This window comes from Lissotriton vulgaris, chromosome 1_1 (genome assembly GCF_964263255.1).
Source record: "Lissotriton vulgaris chromosome 1_1, aLisVul1.2, whole genome shotgun sequence".
Lineage (NCBI taxonomy): Eukaryota > Metazoa > Chordata > Amphibia > Caudata > Salamandridae > Lissotriton > Lissotriton vulgaris.
In genome coordinates this window covers 1,877,693,036-1,877,717,488 of record NC_141685.1, presented here as the reverse complement: position 1 = coordinate 1,877,717,488, position 24,453 = coordinate 1,877,693,036, and the positions used below count along the sequence as shown (strand labels likewise).

The window sequence follows — 24,453 nt, the reverse complement described above, 5'->3', positions numbered from 1 at the left end:
CCAAGTGCTCCTCGCTGGAAGGACTCCCAGCAGCAGGAGGTCAGACTCGTGTCTGTGGTGGCAGCATCCATTTTGTGGAGCTGAGGCTTCAGTTAACTTTAACCGGGGTTCACAGTTACGGACATGTCGTGTCCCTCTAGAAGGGTGGGATGCTAACCTCGCCGCCAGAATTGGTGAGAGGGCAGCACCCCGATTCGTATGACACCTTACTCGACATGCCTTGATAACGCGACACCGGAGTTACCGATATGGTACGCGTTATCATGGAACAGCTATTGGGTCTTGATTCCGCAAGCTGCAACCGGGCTCGGCTCGGGCCTGAACCTAGCTCACACGAGCCCACGCACTCTGCCTTCAGGATTGTTAAGGCCTGCCATAGGAGTGACTGATAGGAACTCGGGTGTCCATTGTATGGTTAGATATAGAGCTACTATACCTAAAGCGAAGGGTGGTTACACGTTCTTCGCCCCAGCTGTCGTGCAGCCAGTTGTGTCAAATTTAGGAGGCCAGCCAGGGGTGGCATAATACATGCTTCAGCCCCTGGCGGCCCTGGGTACACCTATGCCCTGCGTTACGGGGTCTGATAAGGTGGCCCAGTACCAATTGGTAAATGCACCTAGGGTACATATCGTAATTTAGAAAGAGAACAGCCAGGCTGTGGGTCTGATTAGCAGGCCCACAGCCAGAGAAAGTCGTAAACCAGTGAAACAAAAGCAAAAAATCTGGGTGATCATTTATGTTTGTTTTGTTTTGTCTTTCAATTAGAGCAGTGCTCCACTCGCCTGAGCTGCAGCCAGGTGGGGTGATGCATTATTCTCCTACCTATTAGGTAAGTGAATTCTTTGACTTGGGTAATGGGAAATCGTACCATACTCTAGTGGCACATCGAACACAATGTATCATTTGTTTTGACAGCATAATAATGTTTGTCCTCTCTCTTTTCCCTCCCCTTGTGGTTCTTTGTGTCTCCTGTTCTTGGGCGCAACATTTCTTCAGTTTTCTGGAGGATATTGAGTATGAACTGAAACACACAGGTGATATAATTCTTTTTGTATTTAATCTTGCAGTAGCATATACACACTGGTCCTGAAGAAAGCAGTGGCGTATTTTTTTGCCACATATACTGAAACATGTTGACCCCTTCTGCAAACAGATATTTTGTTAAATCTGTTGGTATATTATATTGTTTTTAATATTGGAAGAATTGAGAGAAACCATTAAATTGCTAACTTCCACTCATTTCTATCCAATTTTACATATTTCACATTTTTTCACTCTACACTTTTGCACTGCAAATCAGTTACCCCTTTCTCTGATCCCTGATACAAAATTTTGGGTATCACCCATGAAAATATATATTCATCACTAGTCGATTGTCTGTCACAGCAACATCTGGTGACTGGCAGCACTTTCTCCTGGGTTACGGAAGGAATGTAGTGCTTTTTGTCACACATTCTCACTTTCATCAATTTTCTGTCATCTCTAGTTGTGCCTCAAACTTGTATACACATCTGAACCCTTCCTTTTCTTTTTGACCCTCAGACATTTTTTGTTATTATGACATACCATTGGGGCATGTGTCTGTATGTAGGTCGTTAATCCTGCCCTTAGACCCTCATCTAAACTTCTGTTTTTTGTTATGTCTTCAAGAAACTCATGTCTGGGGTGACTCCATAAAATATCTAAGGAAAAGGTGTTGCGGGCAGATTTATGCCACCTCTTATTCTGGATTTGCAAGGGGTACCCTCATATGGGTAGCACCGGGAGTCCCATTCCAACACTTGCATCATGTGGTTGATGTGGATGACCAGTATGTTATACTGCATGGGAGACTTGATGGCTCAGAAATCTGCATGATAAATGTGTATTCCTCGAATGATGACAGCTCCTCCTTTTTTAGCGATCTCTTAGAAGCGGCTTCTCCATATCTTGGGGCTCGGATACTATTCACTGGGGACTTTAATTGTGTAGTGGATGGTGTGCTGGATAGAGAACCCCCCAAAATGCACACAATACCATGGATGACACTGGCGCTCCATCGAATATTACAGGGCTTACAACTCCAGGGTGTATGGCGGGAACGCTTGCTCCTCACAAGACTGTTCTGCTAAACCCGTGCTATGGGCACTTCCAGCAGACTAGACTACTGGTTCTTATCCTCTGAGCTGGGTCACCTGGTTGGGGGTATAACGTATCAAACAAGATATCTATCAAACCATTCCCCGGTCTTCCTGGAGATGGGGACTAACAGGGTCAGATCTCAGATACCATTATGGGGATTGAAAAGTGAGGTGTTAACTGATCCTCCATTTTTGGCCATGGTATCGACACAATTGAGTAATTATTTCTGAGAAAACCGGGAGACAGCCTCCAGCTGGGGTACTGAATGGGAAGCTATGAAGGTTGTTGTCAGAGGAGTTTGTATAAAAACTGCTTATGGAGTGCGGACCCAATTAGAAAAAACATGTCTCTCTCCACGAATCTTGGCTGTGGAAACTGCAGACCGAATTAAGTACAGACCCCCAGAAACTGAAAGCGTGGACTGAAGCTAAGGAAACACTCATGACGGACCTCAGCAGACTTGTGAAATATGTCTATACAACATATCGTCAGTCACTCTCCAGGGAGGGGGATAAAGCTGGGGCCGTGTTAGCACGCCTTGTAAGGCATGAGACACCAATGTCTCCTATACTGCAGATATGTACCGTAGACGGAATACTACACTACACTCAGAGGATCATAGAAGACACCCTAGCAACGCATTTAGAAAGCGGAAGGAGAAAGATATCTGGGAATACGCCTGGCTTACTCTGAGGACACCTTTTATGCAGCCAATATGGGGCATGTCCTTGAAGGGTTACGGGGCTCGATACGCTTCTGGGCTGATCTAACCCCTATCGCTTATGGGGCGTATAGCAATTGTTAAAATTAGTATTCTCCCACGGTGTCTATATACCTTACAACACTCTTTTTAAGTGATATTGAGATCGTGTTTTATCACCCTGGACACCCTAATTGGCACACTGCTGTGGGGGAAAAAACGAAGAAGAGTCTGCCTAGCAACATTACAAAGGACATGGGAGGGAGGTGGCTTAGATGTTCCGCAGCTGGACATGTACTATATGGCGTCTCAATTACAATATGCAGTTCACTGGTTAGACGACGAAGATAACTGGGAGAAAAATCTGTTGGCCGGAACATATGGAGGAGAGTCACTGATTGCATTATTAATTGTATCTTTGATCCCTGACACGTACCCCTATATAATACGACATGCGGCAATTGTATGGGTGCAGTCGTTATGTAGGATAGTCTGACATGCCCCGTATGCCCCAGACATGCCTTTATGGGCGGTTCATTCATTTGCAGCAATATCGGATTCTATGTTGGTTAGTCACTGAAGGGAGGGGGGCTGTCTACTGATGGGGGTCCTGTATAAAAATGTCCGCTTCATGACCCGTGAAGAGGCACAAACTGAATTCTAACCTAGGTCCGGGCCAATTTTTACAATATGACAAAATATCGAGGGTCGGACAAGAGCTATGGCAGTCTTTACCGGATGAACCACCCGTTACTAGTATACTTAAAACTATGCTAGAAATGGGCCAAGGGACAGTTGATTTCGTACTTCTATAAAGCCTCAAGAGAGGATCTTCCGATAGAGTTGTTGTGTTTTCAGCAAAAATTGAATGATGCGCTGGAAGAACCTCTGACGGAGTCAGAATGGGGGAAGGTACATGGGGGGGTCAGTAAAGTTAGCACTAATGCTTGTTTTAAATTACTCCACTACAATGTCATACACCAGGTATATTTAACCCCACATACGCTACGTGTAATATACCCTTCTCGGAAGGACGGCTGCCATAGATGTCATGCACAGAGGCGGAATTCATCCATTGGATCTGGACCTGCCCCACATTGCAGTTTTACTGGAATGAAGTACTAGGAAGACTGGGAAGGCCCACGGGCTGGACTATTAAACAAGATATTTGGACGTTGCTACTAGGCCTACTGCCAACTCCTAAAAATAAAAACTAAGCAGGCGCGTTGTGAACCTGAGACTAGTGTTAGCCGAAAGAGGTGTGGTAATTGCCTGGATGCAACCAAGACCCCAGAAGCATTCAGACAGGGTACGAGATATAAACACGTGGACAACAGCAGAGTTGGTTCAGATGCAATTTGTGAGGAAAGACGAAAAAGCGGAGGACGATATATCAGCCTGGGCGTCCATAAAATCGGACTTGCAGGAAGATCAGAGTCACCCCTCACAACACTCTCAGGACAGGGATGGTACTCATGGGGATAACCCCGGTGGAAACCCGAACAGACACACCCCGACACCTGTGTACTGGATACATCATATTGGACTAATGGTAGTCACAAAACAGACTGAAATGGTATGGTTCAGAAGGAAGGGGAGGGAGGGGGGTAGGGTATTGGTTATTGTTTAATTCCTGCTAACATTCTATGAGTAGCTATATAATGCTACAGACACTATTGCTGGGAATGCACATCGTCGGGGGATGCCAGAGGAATGCTACTTGTGGTTCAACACACACTTTTGTATGAATGCTGATTCCAAAAATGTATCTTATAACACGCAAGGTATGTATTGTGCAGAATGTACTGTGCTTACAGTTGAAAATGCTGATAAAATATCACTTAAAAAATGTATAAAAAGGGATGGTATGAACCTGGCAAAAGTTTATCTTGCCAGGTCAACATGGCAGTTTAAACTGCACACACACGCTCTGCAATGGCATGCCTTAGCCATGATTAGAGAGCTACTTGAGTGGGTGGCACAATAAGTGCAGCTGGCCCACTAGTAGCATTAAATTCATAGGCCCTGGCAACACGTAGTGCACTTTACTAGGGACTTATAAGTAAATTAAATATGCAAATAGGGGATGAACCAATATTACCATGTTTATGGGAGAGAGCACAAGCACTTTAGCACTGGTTAGCAGTGGTAAAGTGCACAGGGTCCTAATGCCAGCAGGTCGGAAAAGTGTGGGAGGTAGGCAAAAAGCTGGAGGGAAGAGTACCTTAAGGCTGTCAGGTCTAACAGTGGGCCTTTAGCGATGGAGACATGCTTTTCTGATGGCCTCATAGACTGAGGGTCATTGGAGGTTTGGTTATCCAACAACCAACCCAATGTTGAGCGAGCTGTCGAATGGCCAGATTTAACTCTCCCTTAATGCCATGAAACACATGACGGTAAGGGACAGTAAAAATATTAAATCACCCAAACACAGTGTGAGAAAACTCCCATGGTGTGGTCATCATTTGCTTTCATTTATTTGATAAAAACAAAAAACATGTTTAAATTTGGTGGGTAGTACAGTAGTACAGGAGTAAAACCCATAGACCTTGTCGGGATCAGGGTAAGGAAGAAAAACAAATAACAATATCCCAACAGGTAATATTCGGTAGGCAGTTACATATGCATGCAAAAAGCATTACACGGACGGAAATAAAGGAGACAATTATTCAGTTGGTCTTGTGTTGTTATTCATAATGTATTTAGAAAGGAAATAATATGCAAGGTCATAATTATACAGTTGAAGCAGCACTGTATTGAGACAAATCATATGACAACCGAGAATATACTTGGTGCTCAAAAAGTGTATAAGTGAACAGTGGCGACGCAAGTGGTAAGGTGGACAGCATGAACGTAGGTGGAAGTATCATACAGTGGGTGGCTGGGTGAAGGGAACAAATCAAGTGACTTATGTGTTCAATTCACAATTAAACAGCAGCCACAGTAGAAAATGCGCCAATTAATGTGCTGTAATGTCGATGACGTTTCGATCCTCAATTGTTTGGGATCATCATCAGGACATGGTTGTCTTTAGTAGAGGTGCTGAATCGTAGTGAAAAGGGATCTGCTACGAATGGTCCCTGGGGAGAGGCAAGCGTGGGAGGCGTCTGAAGACAGATATTACCACTGACAAAATTAAATATTGCCAGCACAAATCTTGAGCAATCTACACATAAGACCTTGCTGACTTATTTATATCTTTCAGTGGTCACCCATTACCTCTAGACTCATGGGACCTCCATAGGGAGTGTCTTCGTCCCAAGCCTAGCTGGGCTGTACGTGTCGGCTTTTGAGGACCAGTACATCTATACCCATGGAGGACCTTGGTTCCACCATATTAGAGTCTGGAGGCGTTTCATTGACGATGTCCTTCTGGTATGGAAGGGGGACAGAGAATCACTACACAATTTTCTGGTCTGGCTCAGTAGCAGGAATCCCCTACTCCTTTTTACTGCAACTGTCACTAAGGAGAGCCTACCGTTCTTGAACCTCACAATTTTTCCAGAAGAAGGTAGCCTATACACTAAAATGTTCCATAAACCAACGGATAGGAATAGTTTGCTTTCTTTCAAAGGCTTTCACCCTAAGTCCCCTAGGGAGAATCTCCCTGTGGGACAGTTTTTGCGCCTTCGGCGTAATTGTTCTAGTTTAGCAGATTATGGGTCGAAAGCGGATTCCCTACAAAAGAAACTCCTTTAAATGAATTGTCCTCCACTGATTATTAAAGGGGCAAGAAAAAGAGCGATCAACTGTCAATGGGATGCCCTCGAGCCAAATGACAAACCATCTACCGAAAGAATAGTATGTGTTACAACATTTAACACAGCTTCTAGCAGCATCCAAAAAATCATTCTACACAATTGGAAGATCTTACATTCCAATGGGCTTTCCTTTGAGAAACCCCTGTTCTCATGTAAGAGGAGCCAGAATATTAAAGATATTCTGGTGCATATAAGACCAAGAAATAGCAGAATGAGACAAGAGGGCACAGAGGGAGAAAGTCTGACCTGGTCCCTTCCCCCAGTGACTGGTCAAACAATCCAACACCAAAATCAATAGATGTTGATCTGACCCATCCGTGGAAACAGCAGAGACATACAAATTGTAATTCTTCCTCTGTAATTTATATGCTGAAATGCCCCTGTGATCTAGTGTACCTTAGAATGACCACCAGACGGGTCAAAACAAGACTCATGGAGCACAGATCTACACTTAGATGCTAAAGGACTGTGAGTAAACTGACAAACCATTTCAGAGAGAAGCAAAAGTGGATTTACAGGGTTCGTAGTTTTTCCAGGGGATTGAATGATGATATCCCCTGAAGTAGTCTTCAGAATCCTTACATTAAATTAAATTTGGTTCCTTTTCGGCAGATGGGGTGAATTAATATTAGTGGGGTACCCCGTTCAGCAAATCCTGTTTAATAACGAGTAGGAATTTGGGTTATTTATAGTGGAGATATTCAGTCTTTAATTATTTATTTTTCAATTTCCAACTTGAAATGGAACAGCCTCCCCTGTAGCGTTCTAGTCTATGCACGTCACGCGAGCGTGACGTGCGGCGGCCATGTTGGCGCCGGATGCGCGCGCATCCATTAGCGCGCTGGTAATTACACGGAGCAGAGCGCCGGCCGGCGCTCCTCGGTAGAGATACTCTTATATGTTAATAAAGACCAGTTTATCTAAGCACACCTGCTGCCTGTCATCATTAAAGAACATTACAGTGGCGACGAGGTCGGGAGACACTGCCAGACGACCACAAAGAACACAAATAGGATCGTCGACCCCACGTGGCAGCCACGAGGCACAGGAGGACCTGGACACAGCCACTGGGCCCACTCAGACACGAGCAGGACCCACCGGGCGCTGCCCAGTCGACGAAAAGGAAACACCGAGACACGGCAGGACACACCAGAGGTACGGAGAATCCGAGGAGCGTGGCAGAGCCACAGCGCAGCACAGAGGCGGCGAATAGGCCAGAGCAGCGGCGCAACCACCCTGTAGGCAACAGGACACGCGTGGGGCATTTCGGAGCACTGAAGCCAGGGAGGAGTAGCGCTGGCTACCAAAGAGGAGGAGGTGGGGACCAACATTAAGAGTCCCCAAGAAGATATCAGCGCAGGGTTCAAGGACAACACCCAGGCAGCCCCACTGGCAAAAGCACCGACATAATAGTCACCAGGGAAGTAAAGATGAGCACACCGGCGGGGTATGCAATAGCGCCAGTGCAATTCCTGCTGAAACCTGGGGAACCACTGATGAAGTGGGAGGACTGGAAAGAATAGATAGACAATTTCATAGGGGTCCTGGAAGATGAAAACAAAGAAAAGTTTACCCCTCAAAGAAAGAAACGTATTCTGTTGCTGAACCTGGGTCCGGAGGGACTCAGAATCTACAAAAGTCTAGTACCAAAAAAGAGAGAAGACACCGATGATGATGTATATGCACATGCTGTGGAAGACCTAGATGAACGATATCGACCCACCATCTGCGTCTCAGTGGACAGATACAATTTCCAGCAAAGGAAACAAAAGGCGGGAGAAACTATCGAAGAATACGTAGCGGCCCTGAGGAAACTAGCGGCCACGTGCAAATACGCACTGTGGGAAGATGAGTTAATCAAAGACCAGATTGTCATGCACACCACGAGCGCAAACGTACAAGACAAGCTGTGGGCGAGTGGCGACACCACACTCAAAGATGTGCTAGTCATTGTAAAGAGGGCGGAACTCGCACGGAGGTGCGCTAATGCGACCAAGAAGGAAGCAGCCACCCCAACCATGGTGAACAGAATACAAGAAGAGGAACACCGTAAAGACCCGAAAAGCAAGCCACCAGGAGCTAAGGGAACCAACAAATGGCAAGGGAAACCGGCGATCAACGAAAGCAGGAAAACGTGTTACAGGTGCGGAAGTTGGGCCCATGAAGCACACGATAGGAGGTGTCCGGCGTTCAGGGCCAAATGCCTACACTGCGGCATCGTAGGCCACTACGAGAAGGTATGTCGGAAGAAACAACAAAAGGGAATGGTAAAATATGTTGAGCAAGGGGAGGAAGACCTGGAGGAAGCCACAGAAGAAGAAGTGGTCACCGTCTTATGCATATACGACCAAGTACTGAACGTGGACGGGAAAAGGTCGACCAAACCTGTTCTAGACATGTCCATGGGCGGCATCACCATCACAGTGGTGGCAGACACCGGATCTCCATTTACCATTATTCAACGGGCAGTATGGGAAGCAGAGTTCCAACCCCAGCTGGGCCCAGATCTGGAGAAATTAGACATTCGTCCTGTCACCTACAATGGAGATCGCATCCCCATGTTGGGATTCCGACGCCTGTTGTTTGAGTTCAGAGACCGATCGGCATGGTGCAAGCTATAAGTCGCGGAAAAAGGACCATCAGTACTAGGATGGTTGGACCAAGGCGACCTGTGTATAAAACTAGATCCCGGAGGGAAGGAACAAATCCTACTCACAGAACAGGAGGCATGGCCGGACATGAACAGATGGAAAGAGCACTATCCTAAGGTGTTTGGAGGCACCGTGGGGAGAATGGAGAAGTTTCAACATAAGATTGTGCTTAAGGAAGGAGCCATCCCAGTGGCACACAAGGTGAGAAACGTACCAATAGCTGTGAGGGAAGCAGTCCAGACGGAACTTCATGAATTGGAGAAGAAAGGTATAATAGAACCGATTACCTGCGCTGAATGGCTGGCACCCTTAGTGGTCGTAATGAAGCCCAACAGGAAGGTCAGGCTCTGTGTGGACCTGAGAGAACTGAATAAAAACATTGTAGTGGAGAAATTTCCCCTTCCCAGAATCGAGGAGATGCTAGCCAAGACCAGAGGAGTAAGGTGGTACTCCACTATTGACTTGGCCTCGGCCTACCACCAAGTAGCACTGCACCCGGACAGCAAAAGCCTCACATCCTTCATCACCCCGTTTGGGTGCTACCGGTTCTGTCGCATGCCGTTCGGGCTGGCCTCGGCGGCGGCAGTCTTCCAAAAGATGATGCACCAACTATTCAGAGGCTGCGAGGGAGTCCAATACTTCCAGGATGACATCCTAGTGATGGGGTGCGATAGGAAGGACCATGACCGGAAACTGGAGAAAGTGCTACAGACACTGGAAATCAAGGGCCTCACTGCTGAATGGTCGAAATGCCGTTTGGGCCTACAATCGGTGACATACCTAGGCCATGAAATTGGACAACAAGGGGTCACACCAAAGGCGGAAAACGTAAAAGCCATCGCTGAAGCACCACCCCCCAAGAACAAGGAAGAAGTAAGGTCATTCTTGGGAATGGCGGAGTACTATAGTAAATTCGTGGTACACTTCGCCTCCAAGACCTACAACATGAGGTTACTAACCAGGGAGAGCACGGCGTTCCAGTGGACACCGGAAGCCCAGGCAGAGTTTGAAACCATCAAAAAGGATATCACAGGAGCCGTACCGCTCAAGGGGTACAACCCACAGGGCACCACGGTGCTCACCACCGATGCCAGTGACAAAGGGCTGGGGGCTGTGCTCATGCAAGACCGAGGAAGAGGGGACATGGAGACAATCAGCTTCGCATCTAGAGCATTGACGGATACCGAAAGCAAATACAGCGTCATTGAGAAAGAGATGCTAGCGGTAGTATGGGCCATGGCGAGGTTCCGGCAATTCTTGTGGGGTACTCGATTCCTGCTCAAGACCGATCACAAGCCGTTGGTAAAAGTATTGACATCGTGCGGACATGCCAGCGCCACACCCAGGATAACCAAAATGTCCTTAAAGTTGCTTGAATTCAGGTACGACGTGGAGTACATCCCGGGGAACCGGAACCGAGTGGCGGACTACTTGAGTAGAGCAGCGGCCATGGAACCCGGAGAGGAAGACCCTGCAGACAGAGGAGAGATGGTAGCTCTCATAGAAGACCAGGAGAAGCTGATCAGCCAACAAGAATGGACAGAAGCTTACGAAGAAGACACTGATATAAAGGAAGTGAAGATGCACATCATACAAGGATGGCCAGACAAGAGAAACATGAAGACCAGTATCAGGCCATATTACGAAGTGAAGGAGGAACTGTCAGTAGGAGATAAGGGGATATTCATCTACAGAGGAGACAAGGTGATTCCCCCAAGGAACCTCATCAACAAGCTATTGGGCTTACTACATGAAGGCCATCTGGGTATAGGTAAACTCAAGGCCCGATCGAAACAAAACTACTGGTGGCCAGGTATGGACATAAGAGCAGAGAGGCACGTCCGGGAGTGTCCACAATGTCAAGGAGCCGACAAGACATTGAAACCACTTCACCCAGCTCTTGGAAAGTTCGATTCTCCCTCCAACCTGTGGGAAGAGCTGTCCATAGACATTTTAGGGCCAGTACTAGATGACCAGGGCACGCAGAAATATGTGTGCGTACTCATTGATCGATACTCCAAGTGGCCCGAGTTGAAGGTGGGAGAGTCCATGGACACCGAGAACATCCTGAAGTTCCTATCCGAAACGTTCACTAGGGAAGGAATTCCCAAGACCATCTTAAGTGATAATGGCCCACAGTTCACATCGGAGAGATGGAATCAGTTCATGGCAAGAAATGGCATCACCATCAGACACACGGCAATTTACCACCCAGCTGGCAATGGCCTAGTAGAACGATTTAACAGAGTAGTGATGGGAGCCATACAAGCCGCCATATCCAGCAACAAAGACTGGGAGAAGGCATTAGATAACATGGTGTGGGCCTACAGAATAACTCCCACATGCACGGGGTACAGCCCGTTTCAAATATTGAGAGGACGTGAACCCTTCACGCATGACAACAGGATTTGGATGGAAAAGGTGGTGACCAGCGAGTGGTCCCCTGCAGTAGTAAGAGCCAATCTTGAGAGAGCACAAACAATCTACACAAACCACTACAACAAACGGAGAAATGTGAAAGAAACTGGCCTGGAAAAAGGAGAGTGGGTGAGAGTAAAGCTAGCCACTCTACAAAAGAAAAGAGACAGCAAGTATAGTAAGCCGATGCAAGTCCAGGAAGTATATGATCGAGCCACCTTGCTGAGCGATGGCAATGTGTGGTCACAGGACCGCATGGCCCGATGCAACAAGATATTGAGATGGGAATGTTTTGGAACCGAGAGTGAAGACTTGGATGAATCGAATGTAGACAGTGGACAACGTGGAAGTGAACAAAGCAATGGAGCAAGTGCGGAGAGGGCGCGAGTAAGTGAAGATGGAGTTGAGAGGCAAGGAGTAGAGATGGACCAGTTGGGAGAAGATGCCAATGGCGATGGAGCAGTAAGTGAACACATGACAGGAAGCGGAACACAGTTACAAGGCAATCAAGAGAACTCTGGTAGAATAACCAGGAGCGGAAGGCAGGTGGTAAGACCCTCCAGATTTCGAGATTTTGAGATGGACAAGGACATGTAAGTGACTCTTAAGACATTGGTAAAAGGGGGAGATATGTAGCGTTCTAGTCTATGCACGTCACGCGAGCGTGACGTGCGGCGGCCATGTTGGCGCCGGATGCGCGCGCATCCATTAGCGCGCTGGTAATTACACGGAGCAGAGCGCCGGCCGGCGCTCCTCGGTAGAGATACTCTTGTATGTTAATAAAGACCAGTTTATCTAAGCACACCTGCTGCCTGTCATCATTAAAGAACATTACACCCCCCCCAAGTGAAACAACAAACCCACCCCACAACAAACCTCCCCCTCACTCTTTCACTTTCCTCCTGACTCATTGCAATATATTTTCTCTCTTTCATCCCTTTGACCAACCCTCCCCTCATAGCCCCTCAGTTAATTTCATGTTTATTAAATCTTCCCCTCTTTTGCCCATCACTCACTCACTGCCCCGCGATCGGCCCCGCCTGCGCCCCTCCACCTCCCACTCAAGAGAACACATCCCGGGATTAGTGGGATAGTTTAACTTTGATTAAAGAGGGAGACAAAACCAGTTCTGTGAATCTACAATGACTATTCGAACAAGCGTACTAGTTGTTTGGGTCTTCCGGGTGACGCCCGTCACGTGGTTCAGTACACTACTAGGGGTGGAGTCAGCCCCTTTCAACAGGGACCCGGGCAACACTGCTAAAGTGTTCTACGCGGCGCACAGGGAGAGACAAACTTTGTAGGGCGACAGCTGACCTCAAAAGCAGTAAGCGGGATCATTGAGTGCGAGGGAGTGAGGGAAAGGGAGGTAGGGGGTGTAGTTAAAGTTGAGGAATGAAGAGCCCGTAACTGCGGAAAGCCGTGCCTCTACAAATTTTAATAAGGCTATTTTACGTAGAGCTTTAAAAATCGGCATTACTTCAATTGGGCTCCGGGAAGCGGGGGTCTGTTTACATTCATTGTGACACGTAGATAGGCGGAAAGAAACTATCCAGATGGAGGTTTCTCTCTTCTGTAGTGTTTGTGTTAATGGACTTAACAACTCACACACATGTGTTTTTTACCTTGAGGGAGTCCATAGCTGCGATAAGCTGTGGCTTCACTAACTTTAATAACGGATTTTTGAAGCAGCGCCTAACAAACCGGCATGACTTCAATCGGACTTTGGGAAGCGGGGTCTGTTTACATGCATTGGAACACGTAAAATGGAGAAATGAATTATCTGGATGGAGGTTTTCTCCCTTGTTCAGTGGTAGTGTTGAGGGCATTGACCACCTCGCACATATGAGTTTTAATCTTCTTTTATTTCTCTACAGAGAGCGCTAACTGTGGAAGAGGTGTGGCGCAGCAGCCAGGGCGACTGATTTCGGGCACTGGGGATCACGGTTTGATCCCCGGCGGCAGGGGTCTGCCCAGCACCATGTTACTCTGGGCAATAGCTTGCTTAATATTCCCAATGGCCCCCAGTGCCGGGAAACATACGGGTAGCTGTGTGCTTTACAAATACAGGATTATTATTATTATTATATAACAGGGAGCTTTTCTCACTCCCCCGCCAGTTCGAGTTTACAAATTTAAGAAACTCAGTAAGCATTATGAGTAACTGGTGCCGGTTGAACGTGGTGTTTCTGTGCATTCGATGCCCACGCATTGTAATTTCTGGAAAATTGAGAGAAAGCACTGGAATAATCTTGGATTGCAACTAAGTGCTTGTTTTTTTTTGCATACACGATTGAGGGAGACTAATTTGAGAGTCATAAAACTGTAGGGCAGCCTCCTTGAATGAGTTTGTGTGGGTGTGCCCATGCATCACAGTTGGGTGGTATGAGTGTGTGGTGTTGATGCACCGCAATTTTTATTACTTGTTGTACGAAGGGCACTTCACATAACACTTCACTTGTTTTGTGTTTTTTAATCATCCTACAGGTTCCTCTCCAAGAGCGAGGGGCTCCACTACTTTTTCAACCAAGCACTGACTGTGTAAGGTGACATCCCCTTTACTTCTGGATTTAAGGGAGGGAGGGTGAGCACCTAGGGATCACAGTGTTGAGAGTCCTGAGGAAAGCCGGGGTATTAAGTTTTCTGGCTGAAACATGTTGACACTTTTGCAGAGTGGAGGGGTAGGCATCTCATTATAAGCTCCCCAACCCAGCATCCACATTTTTTATTTTAAACCTGGACAGGGTACCTAATATTAGAATTATGACAAGGACTCCCTGATACCACTTTTATATCACTTTCTCAGCACCTTTTTCTCACCTGTGATCTTACACTGTATGTTGTATTGTCTTCCCCCTCCCTATTGCTCCACCTCCAGTGTTTGGTTGGCGCGGAGGTATGTTAGCAGGCCTATGATGAAGCATGACACAGCTTGCTGTGTGTAAGGGCAGTTTTACTAATTTGGTGCATTTCCCCTACACTCATCCACCTTCACGTAGTGTTATTATCCCTTTTCTTTTTATGAGATAACATTACTGAGCGGTAGGTCGAAGAGGGATCTTTATCCTCTCACCCCTCATTTTCTTGTGTGTTTTCATTCTTTCTATGTGCCACAATCTGCCTTCCGGATCATCCTTCAAACCTCCTTAACACATCATATTTGTTTTGTGCCAAATTTGAGGGAAATCAAATTGTAGTCTAGCATCAATTAAGCATTATGAAATATGAAACCAATGTTTCCCATGCACATTATACATCAACCTAGCAGAAAAGCACATTGATTATCACCAAAAACTTTAATATGAAGGAGCAAATATGGGCTTCAAGAATTCAACGGATAACAACTAGCGCTTGTAAATTCACCTTTTTTTAACATACTGCAATATTTTAGATAAGGTCCACTTTAATGAAAGCTTTTAAAGAAAGAAGAGAACATGTATCTCAAGGAATACAACAAAAATACATTCTTATTTTGGATCTTAGCAGTCTAGTTGAAGACTTTCACATTTAAAGTTAAGAAGGGGATTCTGGTACAGTCCACTTGTTAGTTTTCAAAAGAAAGTACTTTATGCCAGATATTTGTAGAACGCATATTTATTGTAGATGTTTACAGACACGTGTTTCACACTGGTGAATCAACTGATGAGCTTTTTCAAAGTAGTCCTGAAAGTTACCTTCTGGAGACAAATATTGAACATTGCCAGTTGATAATTTGGAGGAATAGAGAGGTTGCTGCACAAGTGCACGCTCACTTGAACTCATCTACAAGCACACACTCTCACACCCATACATTCCCAAGCACACATGCATGCACATTCTCACACCCATCCATTTCCAAGCAGGCATGTACACACATACTCACACCCATCCATTAATAAGCACACATGCACATTCACATTTACACAAACACCTTCACAAGCACATTCGCAACCCATTCACCCATCCACAGCACACAAGCACCAATATACAAACATGCATCCATAGACACATGCGCCCAAACATCAAATAAAGCAGTGATACCAGGAGGTGATAAGCAGGACCAGGAGGTGACAATGAGGAGCAGTGGGTGACAAGAAGCACATTGGTCCAGGAAGGAGTTGGAGGCTTTGGGGAAGGAAAAAATGGAACACACTGCCACCTCTTTTCATTTGCTCACCTTTTTTTTAGTTTTTCTTTTTTACAGACTTTTATATAGCACGAACTTGAACTGAATCGGGTCTCAGAGCACTTTACATAGCACCAGTTGCATTACATGAGGACACATTCATTTTTGTTAGGCACGGGGAGATTAAATGATTTGCCCCGAATCACAGGATGTTCAGCGTCATTGCTGAGACTTGAACCCAGTTCCCCAGATTCGAGGTCGACCGCCCTACTCGTTAGGCCAACTCCTCTGCTACCTTGTTATGGGTCAGCAAAGGAGAGGAGGAACTTCCATAACTGGTCACAGAGTGCAGTGAGGTCAGTGAGATTTGGTGATCTCCCTTCACTATGTGACACAGTAGGAAAGGGTGATGTGGAACATCACTGATAGTCAGGCCTCAGTACTTCAGTGCTTAAACCTGAAATGCCCAGGAGAGACTCTTTCAGTGATGATCCCCCTCTTCATGAGGGGGAGGATCTCACAAAACGTTGTCAAGCTGATGATGTCACTACACTATGGTCGTGAGATCTGCAGCCCAGAATAACTTGGCTCAGGCTGCCAGGTACCTGCACATGTAAAGCACCAATCTGCCTGACCCTGCCGTTATGAAAGCTGTCAGACTGAACCTTGTTCAGCCTTACAGACATTCATCCTGTTTTGGAAGTAGGCAGAGCACTGACTTCCATAATGATGGCCCGCCATTGATATAGCATTGTATTGTTGTATCAATTACTTAGCACTATCTTTCTTGTCAGGCAGTCAATCCTTCTTATTTTGCATTAATTTATATTATTGTTACATATGCTTTTGTCAAATGTAATTTCCTCATGCTTTTGGATTACACATCAAATGAACCTTGACTATCAAAGCAAGCATACTTACAGATGGGGCATGGAATTTTAAACCAACTTTAGGTGTGGTAACTAAACATGTAGGGAAGTGGCTGCTTGTTCGGCTATGTTCTTGTGTCCTCCAATCTAAAATGCAGCTCACAATCTTTTCCAGTTGAGAAAATGATTTTAAAGCCCACCTGTGTCAGCTCCAACTTGCCATCCTACAAAGACTTCTTCAAGGACAGAAGGGACAAGTCACGTCCCGAAATGCATTGGGGTTTTATTGTGAATTTCTGTTAAACAAATTATAATATGTAATTGGAAAATTACTTCAACAGTAAAATTGTTAAAGACTAGAGACACACTGTATTGTGTAATAGTTTGGTCCGCACAATATTACCTTGTATTTTGTATGCATTAAATAGCTGAAGAAAGCTTAAAATTATTTGCAATTATGGAGTATTGTTTGTGAAACATGAAAGTAAATCATCTAAGTAGTGTGCAACTGAGTCCAGTAGTCACACGTAAGGCAGAGGGTTACCTTTAAAGCCTTCTGCCTGATGCTTACAGTTTTCTACGTTCTTGACTGCTCCTGCTTACAAAAACACTTTTCTCTACACAGATCATTCAAACACCCGCACTTTAATTCTACACATGAAGCATGACTTTGTGGGATGAGTAGGGTTATGCTTAGTTCCCTATAGCCTAATCTCTGGATCGACCTCCCTATTCTAATCTGGTTAAGCCAGCTTGCATTTAGGAAACAGCCTAATCATCTAGTGTACTGCTACCATTTGATAAACGCCCTGTTGATGACCTCATACAAGTAGCATCCGTCTCGATGGAGGTCAAAACGCGTCAGCGATAATGTTTAGAGGAGTGTGACAGCGTGTTCATTATTAAAAATACAAACATTTCTTCAAACAGAAACTGAGATTGAATGAACTTCTACATTTTTCAAGGTGGAAGCGGATCCTTAAACAAGCCTACCCCTCCATGCATTTGGGACAGCATCGACTGTCATACGAAAAGGAGAGGAAAACCTATACATCCTTGATTTTTGTTACTATTAACTCTAGCCACATTCTGATTAAAAATTAAACTGCTTGACCGTGTTGTCAGATTCAATTGCTTTGTCATTTGTAAAGATTGTATTTTTGTGTACCACTGTAGTATGTCATAATTCTTAACCTGTGGTCCAAAGACTCTTAGGGGTCCACAAAGCCTACTTAAGGGGCCTATGACTGCTTAGGAAATTAAATAATATTTACAGATTAATAAAGTGTACATAAATAGAAGAAGCAACATGTAGAACTGAAAATGTTAAAACGTTCTGTAAATGTGAAGGAATTTGAAATTGGAGGCTGAGAATTAAGTTAGTATCCTCAAACTGAATTGTAGGAGCAGACAAGTGCATCAACCAGAATACAGTATGAATAATGAGTGACCTCAACTAAATTTAGGAAGCCCCAACCTTTCTATAAAAATTCTGATTTTTTTTTTTTAATTTGTGTGAATAAATATAATATTTCATCATTAGTGTATTTGTTTGATGAATTGCTGTTTCTGTGTTTTTTGTGAATTGCTTTGCAGTTAGAATTATTGAAAATGCTTTCTGTGGTCTCTGGCTTCCAGTAATGACTCAGTTGGTGTCCACAGATTCCAATAATGATAGAATCGGGTCCGCGGATTACAGTAATGATTAAAAGTTGGAGTCCACAGAATTGAAAAGGTTAAGAACCACTGGTTTAGAGGAAGGGAGTCCACTCTTGAACAGGTGAGTTTGTATCATGCTTGCCAGAAGCCATATGTCACTTGTCAAATCTCCATGCACTCCTGGCTTTTAAGTCAGTTGCACTTTGCATCCTGAGAATTTCGAGTGGATGCTTGCAAAATCGGGGGCGCGCCTTGCTGCACCACTATACTGCCATGCTAGATCGCCTCGAGCCTTTTGTCAGAGGCTAACACCATTTGCAGATATATGCATTCTCCCTCTGATTTGGCCTACTGGTCCTCTTTGCTGAACTTCTCCATAGGCGACACCCATTCCATTTGCGCTGGGTTTGTTTTAGGGTCCCTTGAACACAGTGGGGGTCACACTTGGCCATGGTCTTTCTTCCATTTTGGGGTCTAGCTCTTCTTCTCCCCACTTGATGCCTCTACTTAGAAATTGGCATCCACATAAGAAATGTATATATGCCCTTCATTCTCTTCAAAACAATAAAGAAAAGGACTGCTCTACATGTCAAAACAAGTGTTACCACTAATGGTTCTGCCATCTTGAAACAGCATTGGGTCTTTTGATACTCTATCACAATTTGATTGATTAGAACCCTACTGTTTAGTCTGACTCTGTGAGAAATAAGGTAGGACTATATGACAAAGAGCCCATAAACTGCAGCTGTTCACAGGATGCATATGCAATAATAATGGTATCTTCCTGTTTAGGACCTGTGGGTCTATGAATGAGAGACTTTATATGCAGCATGGAACCCCATTCCTCTCCCTAATGGCGCTCCGTTGAAAAACGAAAGGGAAGGATTGATTTTCCTTATTGACCCCTCCACTAAATTGGGGATAAAAATGCCTCACAATTAATGTAGGAACTTGTTTCTTGGCCCAGGAAACAATTTGATACCAGGAGAAAGACACCTCCCCCTTTGTGTAAAAAGGAGGAGACAGACACCTTCCACAACTCAACATTAAAAGAGGACTACTCTGCAAGCTCACAATAACGTACAATTTGAATATGACTAACAAGGGGAAGCCATCTTTTAGTGTAAGGGCGCCCTCCTGATTTCACTAAGACTGCAACAAAACTAGGTCTGCAAGGCACTAAAATAGACAGCTGTTCACTCTTCCCAGAACGTTTTTTTTAATCCCACCAGTTTTAATCTACTACTGGAACATATCTTATGGATTTTGCCCTAAGCTGCCTACCCTGGCCCTTCGGAACTCCAACCCTAAACACGGTCATCTGTATATAATCTATACTGAGATATGCAGTCTCTCAAACAAGAACTTTTACTGCAAGGAAAGGGACAGCCAAGATGAGTTTCCCCTACCATGAGCCCCACGACACAGCACTTTAAAGATTCGTCCCCAACTCGTGGAACATAAAATACTCCAAAACTCTTTCACATAATGCAAGAAAACAATTCAAACACAACCTACTCAAACAAATTCCCTGAAACACTAATAACTGATACCTACCACAACACGTGCAATGGCAACACAGAAACTGACCTAATTTGTTTCTCTAAACTCCCTACAAAATGGAGGAAATCTTCCTTCTCCACCTTCAAATTTCAAAAACAAACAAAATTCCCAATGGAACTAAACTCACCACTACCCCTTCTTTAAACTTCAGAGGTGAGATCAGGTGAGATCTGCATATCTATCTTCAGAACTCCTCTCCTCTCTCACACAACCAGATCTGATCCCCCACCTCACACCCCGATGCGTTTGCCCAGAACCTATTCGCTTACAGAACTCCTTCACTCTTCTATGCACCACAGATGCCTACCATACACACACATCTGAGCCAGATAATCTCCAATCCCATTGCACACACCTCAGCCAATAACTTCATCATAACACAATCTCATGTCGTAGACAGTGGGCATACGAACCTCAGTCCCAGTTCAAGAATGCTCAGCACTGAGTCCCCTTCATACACACCCCAGACTCCCATCACTAAACCCAAACAACCCATTAAGCCCCTCCATATTTCCTTCCATGAGGTCACCTCCATTCCCCCATAAATGATCACTCCCGTAATTTAGTCTCGCGTCCCACTGCCTGCCAACCCACTCATGGAATAAGCAACCTCCCTGAGATTTTCTTCTCTTCCTGAGCCGAATTGAGCACAAACTTGATTCTCTAGCTAATGGCCTCTCTATTGTAAAAAATGACTGTGTGATCAATGCCAAGTTAAAACTCAATCCCACCCTGGGAATAGAGAATTTGACTCCCCAAAAATAGATCTCCAAAGTCAGCAGTCCTACCGTCCAGACCTCCGTACCCATGAGCCCCATGTCCTACAGACTCAACTGCCTATCCTCAATAGAAACAGAACTACTCAGCGAATCATACAATTCAAAATTCCCTCAAGCAGACATCAAGCCTCCTTTCCCAATCCCAATAATCACTGGCACAAATAGAATCTTGCAACCTATCATATTACTCAGACCACACGTTCAACTCACCACATTCAAACACTGCACTCTACCAAAAATATCCCTTGCTTCCTAACCTGTATGCTCCTAAACTGCAGATCTGCAATGAAACATGCCTTAGAAATTGCTGAGACCATATTGGTGGAAGAATTGGCATTGCACTCCTTATGGAAACCGGGCTAAATGAGACCCCAATGCTGAATGTGCTTACTCCAATCAGCTACTCCATCATCAGAAGGGATAGACCGGGGCAAATGGGGGTAGGATTGTAATCATCCACAAAGAGGAAATCCCCTAGAGACAACAAAGTACTAGAACTTCAAATATCTCGGAGTACAAATCAAAACTAAAGGCGCCACTCCCACCAAACCCCACACCATTTTTCACCCACCTGGTGATCGCACACCCTTCACCCAGGAATAAACCGATCTAATCACTCAGTTCTCACTAACTGATTCCAACGACGTGCTCATGGGTGATTTCAGCTTGCACTTCAATGGCCCTGAAGATGGCAAAATCTGCAGTTGTAATAGCCTACTGGAAATCAATGACCTTAAGCAACTCTGTAATGAACAGACCAACAATAAAAGCTCAACTCTTGACGCAATAATTACTGGAAATGAATTTGTCTGCCTTTGTTCCATCTTACCTATTGACTCGTCAAATTACCATCAAATACTGCTCAATCTCAAATTACATCACACATCCCTCCCAGCACCATCCACCAAAATCACAGAAACCTCAGGCATATCCCATTAAAGGAGCTTGAGTCCAGAATCAGAGCTCAACTACATTTTCACCTCCTCCTTCACACCATTGATGGCCTCATTGCCCATTTAACTCCTCAATGAAAAATGTTCTTGACCAGGTTGCACCACTCAAGTTAAAAAGATCCAGAAAAATACACCCCGGATCCAGGTTCAACTACGACCTTAACAATGAAAGAAGACAACTTAGACAAACCAAAAGGTAATGAACAGAACCCTTCACTGGTGCATCTCTCACTCTTACGATCCGAGCGGCTCACCTACAAGAAACCCATTTTTAGGGGAAAAGCCACCTCCTTTCATAATCAACTGGAAAAGCCACCTCCTTTCATAATCAACTTGACCATGTGAAGAACCAACCAAGGGAGCTCATCAACATAATTAAACAACAAACTACGCTTACCTCCCAACAGGACACAAAAATCACAAATGAACACTGCAAAGAATTAGCTAACTTCCTTGCTGACAAAGTTGTAACTATTGTACTATCATTAGTCTGACATCCCAATCCGCCAGTTGCACTAACACACAAGTCAATATGGAAATTCCCTCCCAAGACTGAACCAAAGACCAAAATGACCCAAAAAAGAAAAATATAACAAGTAACGAACTCCTTCAACTGAAGAACAATGCTCAATTGAAAGACTTCAAACCTGTGACAGAAGGAAACATTTTTAAATATTTGCTAACTTGAAACCCACATCACTGATCCCCTCCCCTCCATCCAAGTACAAAACCTCCACCATATCTTCTCCCTGTTCTGGACCAAAATCATCAACGCCTCTATTTCATGAGGCCACCTACCAGACTCTCTCCAACTAGGCAAAGCCACCCCCATTCTAAAAGATCCTGGGGTGCACCCCAACTACCTCACCAACCTCAGACCTATCACCAATCTTCCTTCCCTAGCTAAAATTTTGGAAACGCGTGTCTTACTACAACTCAACCAACACATAGAAGAATTCAACCTCTACAACACATTCCAATCAGGATTCAGGAAAGGTTGTAGCACAGAACCTGCTATGCTCAATATATCAGATGACATTCATCGTTCCCTAGATGAAGGAGACTCCTGCCTCCTAATCCTACTCAGCCTATCGGCAGCATTTGATACAGTTCATCACCCAGGGCTACTTGAGACACTCAAGCACAGCACTAGTATTAATGGTACAGTCTTGAGATGATTCATTTCCTGTCTTCAACTTCGCTAATAACAAATAAAAATTCAACAGCTGTCTCTCTGAGCCACGCCAATACCACAAGGTGTGCCTCAAGGATCCATCCTTTCTCTTGCCCTTCAGTCTCTTCATAGAACCCCTCATAATTATCCTGAACCAAGCTGGGATCAAGTATCACCTACATGCCGAGACTCTCAACTCTACTATGGAATAAGATCACCCAGCGACATCCAACATCTTAATGCCACACTAATTAAGATACAAACTTGTTTAAACACCAACCACCTCAAACTGAATACCAACAAGACTACACTTCTACTTCTCTCCCCTAAAAATAATCTACTATCCATCTGAAAATGACTCAAAAATGTGGACTCACTAAACTGCCCTACCATACTGTCTAACTCTGTTAAGTCCTTGGGTAACACACAAAACAACCTATCAATGAAGGAACACAGCAAAAACACAGACAAAGGAGCACTGTTTATTCCACCTGATAAAGATGGTAGTACAATTTCCAACCCTCTCGAAAATGCATCTACAAAACAGCTTGTATCACCTACAAAGACTTACATACTAAAAAACCCAAAATATCCAGAAATTAAACTATTAAGAGCAGGAAACGGCGGGGCTCTGAGAAGCTCCAACTCTCTTTGTCTCATACCTCCTAAACTTAAAAAGAAATCATCACAGACACCTCCTTCTCTGGAAATACCCCATCTAAATCTGGCATCTTTGGTGTGTTTTTCTCCTGTCTCTTTTGCTTCTGACCTCCTGTTTTTGACTCTGTGCTGCATTTCGTTTTTTGCAGGTTTTAAAACTCTAAGCACTTTACCACTGGTGATCAGTGTTAAAATGCAAGTGCTCCCTGTATAAATTGTGATTTTGATTGGTTATCCATGATTGGCACATTTGATTTACGGGTAAGTCCCTAGTAGTGTACACTGTGTGCCCAGGGACTGTAAATAAAATTGCTAATAGTGGGCCTGCTGCACTAATTGTGCCACTCACATGAGAAGCCTTGCAACCATATCTCAGGCCTGCTACTGCAGTGTCTGCAAGTACAGTTTTAAACTGCCATGTTGACCTGGCAAGTACCCCCACTTGTCAAGCCCTAACCTTCCTGTTTACTACATGTAAGGCACCCTTAAAGTAGGCCCAAGTTAGCTCCTTGGTTCTGGTGCAGTGTATTTAAAAAGTAGGACGTGTGCTGGTGTGTGTTACATGTCCTGATAGTGAAATACTGCCAATTTAGTTTTCACTTTTGCAAGGACTATCTCTCCCATAGGTTATCATAGAAGCTGCCTTGTAACCTCTTACAACTATAACTTCTAATTGAGAAGAGATAGAGATTTGGAATTAGGAGTCCCTGAGCTCACAATCTAAAAATACACTTGTTAGTGAAGTTGGTTTTTAAATTGCATGTTTTAAATTCCACTTTTAAGTGAGCATCATGTTTTACCATTCTGTGCCTCTGTCTGCCTGTGGAATCCATGTCTGAGGGAGGGTGAGAGTTGGACTGTTTGTGCATTCACACTAGACTGTCACAAAAAAGAAGCTGGGGTGTGCTATGTATGTCCTGAAGGCCCATCACCAGGCTGATGGGCCTTCCTAAGCTAGAGTGGTAGAAGGAGTTGTCATTAACACTTGAATAGGACTGTGCCTGTCCTCGCAAAACGCTGTCTCCGCCCGATGTAGTGTG

General features: G+C 44.7%; 1 protein-coding gene across 2 annotated transcripts in view; it reads right to left on the bottom strand.

Annotated features, from left to right (window-relative positions):
• Positions 1–24,453, bottom strand: part of CFTR (CF transmembrane conductance regulator) — a 1,194,762-nt gene that overhangs the window by 1,046,396 nt on the left and 123,913 nt on the right. The window lies entirely within an intron of this gene.